This window comes from Rhinatrema bivittatum, chromosome 4 (genome assembly GCF_901001135.1).
Source record: "Rhinatrema bivittatum chromosome 4, aRhiBiv1.1, whole genome shotgun sequence".
In the NCBI taxonomy this organism is placed as follows: Eukaryota; Metazoa; Chordata; class Amphibia; order Gymnophiona; family Rhinatrematidae; genus Rhinatrema; species Rhinatrema bivittatum.
In genome coordinates this window covers 146019375-146028646 of record NC_042618.1, presented here as the reverse complement: position 1 = coordinate 146028646, position 9272 = coordinate 146019375, and the positions used below count along the sequence as shown (strand labels likewise).

Sequence of the window (9272 nt, the reverse complement as noted above, 5' to 3'; positions counted from 1 at the left end):
GGTCTGGATCTCCTACACATTTTCTGGGCCATCGGGTTAGCCCCATTCCCTTGAAATGATAAAACAATTTGGACTGGAAATTGGAATCTACGCTGGGTGGGAGCCACATGGCCGACTATTATTACACTCTATTGTTAAGGTGGCTGTAAGCTGACCTGCCACCATAAATCTTCTTCCTCTTCAGAGGTCAGCCAGCAACTTCCACTTCAGTTTGTTTTTCCAGGCCAATGGAACATGTTCGTTCTGGTGCTGTGACGCATTATTTCATAATGTATATCTGTGTCTGTGGCTTTTAGCTAAACATTACTATCTAACTGAGCAGGCATCTCCTGGTCGCTCAGTGACCTGGGAAAGGTTGAAGGACTCACTCCACCCCCAACAGCTGGGTGATACCTGCTGTGAATGAAAATAAATGCATAGCGCTGACGACACTATTGTTTATTGTTGCAGATTAATTTCCAGGCTATTAATGTCTGCTCCTGCAGCCAGTCAGAAAGTTTTGTTATCATGGGACCAATGTGTCCAGTTTGCAGTGCTGTGCAGGCCAGGAGAAACCCCCTATCACAGCAGAATTGCGCAGGGTTTCCAGGAACTCCTTCACAGCTGTGGTAATAAAACAGAGTCGTGGAAGAACTATTACATAAAAAGGAGAAACAGAAAAGAATACAGTAAAGAAAAGAAAAAACATAAAAAAAAGCAAAATGCAAAGTATGGAGGGCCAGATCTAAGTTTTATGGCAAAACATGTATAAAAAGCCTGCAAGCGTGGTGGATTAAACAGGTTTGAAATGGCGCGTCTTTTGTACCCCAGGATTTAATGTTCTGCAACTTGTGGAAGGGAAATCAAATTCCACAACAAGTAAAGTAAAACAAAATTGTGCAGAAGGTGAAGTGGGAGTTTCTGTCTGAAAGGGCAAAAGTCCCACAACACTTTCTGCACAGGTTTTACGCTGGATTTTTTTTCCCCCTTTCATAATTTGTAAGAAATTGGGAGTTCAAGTCAATTGAGATCAGGACATAGAAATGTTTCTGGCAGGTGATTATTAGTCAGATTAGGAGAATACAAATAATCACTCCTTATGTTAAATTAACACTCGGTTGCAAGATTCTGCAAGGTCGATATTCAAAGGCATTTACCCTGATACTTTTGAGATTCTGGATAAATGCCGAGTTTTGAATATCGCTGGCACTTATCCGGGTACATTGTTTCCAAATAAGTCATTAACCAGATACATTTTATCAGAATGAGTGGGAGGCATTTTGGGATACGTTATTAAGCAAATAACTTAACCCCCCCCTGTGACGGAGATCAGGGTTGGGGGGAGATGGAGGCTCAGCTAAACTGAATCCTAATTCATGTGCCCCTCCCTGCAAGATCATTCACATCCCTTCGTTTGTGGATCCCTGAAGGTAACAGTCCTGGGAACAGATTAAAGATGCGGTTTACCTGCAAGTTGCTTGAACTAGCTGTTCCTGCCTATTGAGCAGTGGATTGCAGCAGGTCATCGGTGGTGGCCTGTCAAATAAACCAATCAAACAAATTGATCAGATTCGTCTGACACTATCTCCCTCTGGTAAAAGACCATTATTAACTCGTACCCTGCGACCTGCCAGTTTCAAGATGCTTCGCTTTTCTTGTCGTCAGAAGATTCTCTATTATTTTTTTCAGCCACCAAAGTAATCGGTCTGCAATTTCCAGCCTCCTCCCTATTACCACTTTATATAGAATAACAACATGTTCCCATCACCAGTCCTGTGGAACCACTCCTGTCTCCAGAGACAGGAGTGGTTCCACAGGACCTCCCTGAATGCGTGCTATCCTGCCTCACAGCATTGTCTACTTTCAGTTTTTCTACTTCCATCCAAACCCTCTCTTCTGTAAATGGTGCAGTATAGAGCAGAGGAATGTATCATGTTTGCCACAGCACCCCCACTGGAGGTTGCTGCAATATTTTATTCCATCTTTCATGTTAGAAAATGAGTCCTAGAGTTGGTGAAGATTTTTAGTTTGGGGTTGAGAGGGTAGGAGTTTTTCCTTTCAAGTCCCTTAAGTTTGCATAGTGCGTACAGGCCCAAAGCCTTGCCTGAGGAGTCTTAGTCAGTTAAGAGATTTGTTTCCAATTCACATGCAGTGATTGATAATTAAATCTTTCTTTTCTTTTTGAGTGGTTTACTTGTGTGATTTTTGTGGGGAGGCAGTTTTATTTACTCTTCTTACCCTTGGGAGAGAGCCGAAGAGCTTAGGTTGTTTTAAGTCATCCGGGTGCCCCTCAGTCTGAGGGATTCCATTGCCAGTCTGGTAATTGATTGAAGGAGGAGTGGATACCCAGCTGTTACCATAACTGGGATGAGAGAGAAGGAAAAGAACCACCTCACTGGTGCTCCCTTAAAGGAAACTGTTGCAGAGCCTGCCCATAAGGGACACGAGAGAGGAGAGAATTGTTCAAGCAGTGGTTTTCACACGCGGGTGTGTCGCCACACTTCCTGGTCTCCCCTAGCCCAGCTTCTCCCCTTTTCCTCAGCGAGCTGCGAACTCTTCCTCCACCCGGGCTTAAAATGTGGATAGCCCCGGGTGGAACGCTGCAGGAGAGCTGGAAAAAGCACTCAGCGGTACTAGCAGCATGGTCTCTGCTTCTCACCCCCCCCCTCCCCGCAGCCCAGAAGAGGAAGTGGTGCGCAGCAGCCACGCACGCAGGAAGAAGAGACCATGCTAGGTGTAAGTGCGTGCAGCATCAGCCCGGAGCAAAAAGAGGAGCAGCAAAGCCCGGAGTCAGCTCCAGCGGCCGATGGGACTCCTTTCTCAAGGCTGCGAGAGCTGGAAGAGGAGGAGGCTGTTGCTGCCGCTAATTGTTGTTATTCAGTGGGGGAGAGAGAGTAAGCAATTGAGCATATGTGTCTGAGACCGTGTGTGTGTGTGGTGATTGAGAACCAGTTTGTGTGATTGACAGCCTGTGTGTGATTGAGATCCTTTGTGTGTAAGCCAGTGATTGAGAACCTGTACGTATAAGTGAGAGACAGAGCATGTGTATGTAAGATTGAGAGTCTGTGTGTATAAGAGAAAGAGCGTGAGCATGTGTGTAATTGTGTGATTGAGAGCCTACGTAAGTGAGAGAGAGAGGGTTGTGTTTGTGGCATTGTGGACCCTTGGTCGCTGTGAAGATGACTCTGCCCATGGGGAGGAGCCCCGTGGGGAACACAGCGATAGGCGAAACTCAGATAGCAGACACAGATAGAATGGAAGGCTTTATTGTACTGCTGTGGGTAGATGGAATAAAGCAGGAAGATAAGGCACTGAGGTCTGCGAGGCGCCAATACGTTCAACAGTCTCAGAAGTAGATTCTCACCCAGATGTTTCAGAGAGGTGGGGACCTGCGGTGCGGGCAGCGCCGAGCCTGGTGGGTGGCGTTGGAGCACCGAATCGCAAAGGTACTCACAGGAGATTAGGCGTCTTCCTGGTAGAGAATGGTGGGACCGAAGGTCCCTGGTACAGGATACTAGAATGGTAGGCCCTCGAGGAGCGAGAACCAGGTAGTCCAGAGGTCCTGTAGAATAAGAGAGAGAGAGAGAAACCCCTCAATAAGTAAGGCCCCGAAGGGAGATGGAAGCGAGAGACCCCTGAGGAGCGGGTGTCTTGAGCTTCAGAAGGAGCGTGGCCCTTGGAGTGTAGAGCGGCGTCTAAGCGAGCAGCTTAGAGCGGTCAGAGTAGCTTAAACCAAAGTCCTTGCTAACTCAATGGTGGTAGCGAAGCGGAGGTTTGAAATACCCGGAAGAACTGACGTCATGCGATGGGGACACCCCCGAGGTTCCCGCCATGACGTGTATTTGAGCGTAGGAGAGGTGCGTGCGCCCTTGGAGGCCACGGGAGTGAGCATGGCGGACTGGAACACCCATGCTAGACTGGAGACGCCGAGGCCCTTGGCACTCGGCATTGGAGGCAGCCATCTTGCCCAAAGAGGAGGAAAAGGGAAGAAAAGAGGTAAGGCAGAGCGGTCACAGCTGTCTGCGACTGACGGACGCAACAGAGAGCATGTGTATATGTGTGTGACTGAGAGTCTGTGTGAGAGAGAGAGGAGAAAATTGCAAGCAAACCTTCTCCCCCTCCACTCCAATTCACAACAATTTCAGGGCACTTGGAAATCGAATGTTTCCAGGTATGGAGAGCAGAGCATTTTTTATATCCTTGGGTTTTTGTGTCTGCTGTTTTGAAATATTTTATTGGGGTCTGGAATTTTTAAAATAAGTTTTTAATTATTGGATATTCCATTCATCAGTTGTTGTGAAATAATCTGTTCTTTTTATTATTATCATTTTACTGCTATTGATTTTATATTTCTTGATTTGTTTGAGGACTGGTGGTGTTTATGTTTTTCCTTTGTTAAGAACATAAGAACATGCCATACTGGGTCAGACCAAGGGTCCATCAAGCCCAGCATCCTGTCTCCAACAGTGGCCAATCCAGGCCATAAGAACCTGGGAAGTACCCAAACACTAACGGCCGGATTTTAAATGCCCTGCGCGCGTAAATCCGGCTGGATTTACACGCACAGGGCCCTCGCGTGCCTATTTTGCACAGGCTGCCGGCGCGTGCAGAGCACCGGGACGTGCGTAAGTCCCGGGGCTTCGTAAAAGGGGCATGTCGGGGGCGTATCGGGGGCGTTGCGTAAATGATGCGGCGTTTCGGGGGCATGATGTGGCGTTTCGGGGGCGGGCCCAGGACGTGGCGCCGGCCCGGGGGTGTGGTCGAGGCCTCCGGACCAGCCCCCAGGTCAGGTGATGGCGTGCCAGCAGCCCGCTGGCGCGCACAGATTTACGTCTGCTTTCAGCAGGCATAAATCTGCCAACAAAGGTAAGGGGGGGGGTTTAGATAGGGCCGGGGGGGGGGGGGGGGGGGGTTTAGGTAGGGGAAGGGAGGGGAAGGTGAGGGGAGGGCAAAGGAAAGTTCCCTCCGAGGCCTCTCCGAAATCGGAGTGGCCTCGAAGGGAACAGGCAGCGTGAACAAAAGTACGCGCTCGCACAAAATTATAAAATCTACCCCTAAGTCTATCCCATGTTACTGTTGTTAGTAATAGCAGTGACTATTTCCCAAGTCAATTTAATTAATAGCAGGTAATGGACTTCTCCTCCAAGAACTTATCCAATCCTTTTTTAAACCCAGCTACACTAACTGCCCTAACCACATCCCCTGGCCACAAATTCCAGAATTTAACTGTGTTTTGAGAGAAAAAGAACTTTCTCCGATTAGTTTTAAATGTGCTACATACACTTCATGGAGTGCCCCCTAGTCCTTCTATTATCCAAAAGAGTAAATAACAGATTCACATTTACCCATTCTAGACCTCTAATGATTTTAAACACCTCTATCATATCCCTCTTCAGCCTTCTCTTCTCCAAGCTGAAAAGTCCTAACCTCTTAGTCTTTCCTCAGAGGAGAGCTGTTCCATCCCCTTTATCATTCTGGTCACCCTTCTCTGAGTCTCTGGCTTGTTGCCGTTTCCAATTCAGTTTTTTCTGCATGCTTCTAGTTATGTGTTTTGGTCTCTTTATTCTTTGTTAGGTGAGGGTCAGCACATGTGATTTAGGTGAGGTTTTCTGCTGGCATGTAGTTTCTGTGTAGCTCTATAGCAGCCTGGCTTGTTCTGTTTTCCTAATAGGATGAGTATTGGAATATTAAGGCCTGGTGAAATATTTTCAGTGTTGCCTTTTCTTAGGTAAGGTGGTTACTGTTTGAGTGCTGGAGATTGGGGCTGTTCTGTTATGGGAGGTTTGTTATTTATGTAATTTCTGTTCAGAAAGAGTACTTGTCTTTCCCTTGTGTCATTCTTAACAATAAAAGTAATACTAGGTCTTTATTTATTTATTTATTTTTGCCATGGATTATAATAAGCAGTGTGTTACACATGTGAGCGTGGTCTGTCAGGTGTGTCACGATAGGAAAAAGCTTGAGAACCACTGCCCTACAGGGTCCTACTCCTACTGAGAGGGCACCTGGACCTACCAGCCTGCAGGCTGCGCTTCAGATGGTTACATCTCTGGAAGTCCCTATATCCCACCCTATTCTGGAAAGGGTAGGAATTAAGGGGCAAACCATGCCAAAAGTTCCCACTTTTATAGTTCCTCTTACCTTGGTCACCCAATCATAACAGTCCAAATCTTTCAGGGAACATACACACTGTTTCTCTAACATCACATTAAAGACAATGCTTACTTATATAAAATGCCATCCTGTGGTCTTTTTGTACTACTACCACAACAGATCTAGAAAGCATTTTTTCAAACATGGTTAACATGTGCATAAGGGAGGGGGGGGGGGGCAACCACTCAGAGCTTTGTCTACCAACCCAAAAAGAATACACCATATTTGGGGGTCTACTAACTCAAAATGAATGCGCCATAATTGGGGGTCTACCAACTCAAAACGAATGTGCCATATTTGGGGGTCTACCAACTCAAAAAGAATGCGCCATATCTGGGGGTCTACTAACTCAAAAAGAATGCACCATATTTAGGGGTCTACCAACTTAAAAAGAATGCGCCATATTTGGGGGTCTACTAACTCAAAAAGAATACACCATATTTGGGGATCTACCAACTCAAAAAGAATGCACCATATTTGGGGGTCTCCCTACAGAAATATTTCCTAAGATTACTCCTGAGTCTACCCCTTTTCATTCTCATCTCAAGACCTCTCGTTCTAGTACCTCCTTTCCATTGAAAAAGGCTTTCCTCCTTGGATCCAAATATGCCTCATCTAGCACTCTTTCCTGAGACAACTCTCTGGTCACCCAATGAAAGAACTTAATCAGATTTGACCTCTGGTTAAACCATGCTGCCTCAGATCTTGCAATCCATTGGATTCCAGAAACTGCACTTTACATACTCCTTGCTCCAGTAGGATTTAACCTCACCAGTGTGGTTTGAAAACTTGGAGAGACAAAAAAAAAAAAAAAAAGAATAGAGCAGGTTCCGGAATGTCTGCAACAGTAGAAGCTCTACTGGCAAGGAAACTGAGCAGCAGGAGCTTCTCCAGAGGTGTAATTACCAGTGAAACTAAAGAGCAGAATCTACAGGAAGAAATCATTATTTGTCCATGGTGCCTTATCCTGTTCATCCAGACGTTTTTAAGAGAGGAGCAAGGCTGGCCTAAGTGGTGAAATTTGGGGAGGGGGTGGGAAAGAGGGCTGGCAAAAAACTATCGTGGGAAGGAACGGTAGAAGAGCAGGCTGATGGCAGCCTGAGCATGCTCCGCTCTTGAACAGGTTCATCATGCCCCAAGTAGGCATGGGGCTGCTTCCCAGAGCTGCTAAAGCAAAAGAAGAGAAGGGCAGACCACAGCCACAGTGGCTCCTGGCAAAGTCAGCTTCTCTCCTCGGCCTACCACCTCTGTGCTCTCCTCTGGCTGGCCAGGGGAGTGTTCAAGTAGTGCTTCTTATCTGCTGCTGCTTTAACTTCTGCTGGCTTCCCTGTAAAGTTGAAAAATGTAGGCTCGGCAGGTTTCACATGACTATGGGCCTCACACCAAGGGCATAGCCAGAATTGAATTTTTAGGCAGGCCCAAGGTTAATATACTTAGGCATTGTAGCCAACTTCCCACCCCAGCCCACCTCCATCCCTTACCCCATTATATGTGGACAGAGGCAGCTCAAGGCAATCTGCTGCCTGAGGTGTGAGATGAGATAGAGCTCCCCCTCTTCTCCCCCCAATTTTGCCGGCGTCCGGTTTCCGAGCCTGTGGCTGTCAGCGGGCTCGAGAACCGACGCCGGCAAAATTGAGCGTCGGCTGTCAAACCTACTGACAGCCGCCGCTCCTATCAAAAAGGAGGCGCTAGGGACGCGATAGTGTCCCTAGCGCCTCCTTTTACCCGGATCTACTGCCAGACCTAATTTAAATACTGAATCGCGCACACCAGCGAGTGGTCGGTGCACGCGCCGGGAGAGCGGGTGTTCGCCCGCTCTCCCGCAGACTTTACTGTATCGGCCCGATTCCTTGAAAGGTAATTTGTCTTGAATATTCTGGGTATTTTGTTTTATTGGTAAGCTGAGTGTGGTTTTTTTTCATGTGTCCACAGGAGGTGGAACAAAGGTTTGTAGGTTTCTTTTTCTGACCAGAGCAGGGTTGCCTTTGGCGCCCTGCCCTTGGTGTTTACCCATAAAAGCAGTGGGAACTGAGGGCTGTGCCGTACTCCACCTCCTCTCCCCATCCCTCCAATCACAACACAGAAAAGGAGGCAAAAGGGCAGGGGACACAGCACAGCTCTCGGCTCTGTCTTCCCTGTGACCAGGGAGCTGTGGGAAAGAGGAGCCTCTTCCAAAACCGGATGGTCAGTGTCCGGTCAGTACTTCTGACCGGACACTGTACAGCACATCTGAACATCTGGCTTATCCGGTCCAAAACCAGGCAGTTGGCAACCTTAGGGGATAGGGAGGGGAATGCATGTGATGGTGGAGGGGGCAATAGAGATAATTATGCCAGTGGGGTGAGTAGAGGAGTGGAAGTTGTTTATGCCAGGGGGGTAAGTGGGGAAGGAAAAGTGATTGTGCCAATGGGAGAGCAAGGGAAGTTGATTTTGTCAGGGAGTAGGGGAGGAAAAAGGCGATAATGCCAAGGAGGTAAATGCTTTGGCTGGGGGTGTGAGGGGATTTCCTGTTCATTTACCAATGTCTGTTGTCTGAGAAGCAGTTCCTGAGAATGTTGTACATTAAAAAACAATTGGAAAGCCATGCTGTGCAGAAATCATTAACTCTCTTACCCTTAAAACGAAGGGAAGATGATGGTAAGGAGGGGATGAAGGATCTGTGTGGCATGATTTTCCAACTAGTTTTTAAAACACCATGCGGTCAATAGGGATGTACATTCATCTGAAAAGAAATTAGACATTTTAATGAAATTTCCCATTTTGTTTCAATTAATTTTTAAAATGAAATATAGCAGGAATCATACATTGTCACAGAGCCTGCCGCTACTGCCTACAAGTTTCAAATCTGTGCTAATTCAATCCCTTTTGTGTCTGATATCATGTGCCCAATATACTGAATGTGCATGCACAAATAAGTAAGAGAGAGGTCTGTTTATGAGCTCTTTTATACTGTTCTCTCTATCTTCTCATTGTGGATCCTTAAAGGTTTGAGGTTGGTAATGAAGAAAAGGGGTAACCTGTGTTAACTTTAGGCATAACATTTCTGTATGGGAGTAACCTGTACAGAACGGCAGCTACTACCCTTTACAGAATGCCTGAGGGTAACATGCATGGCACGGCAGTTACTACCATTAACAGAA

The 9272-nt window shown here is 46.9% G+C and overlaps 1 long non-coding RNA gene across 2 annotated transcripts; it reads right to left on the bottom strand.

Moving 5' to 3' along the window:
* Positions 1-432: 432 nt before the first annotated feature.
* LOC115089464 lies at positions 433-8848 on the bottom strand. 2 transcript variants are annotated; one of them, XR_003856092.1, is made up of 3 exons: positions 8746-8848; positions 1447-1515; positions 433-633 (listed from the first exon to the last, which is right to left on the bottom strand). It is a non-coding gene; the product is annotated as an uncharacterized LOC115089464 (long non-coding RNA). The 2 variants fall into 2 exon arrangements; XR_003856091.1 differs by having other exon boundaries at positions 433-603.
* Positions 8849-9272: the final 424 nt, after the last annotated feature.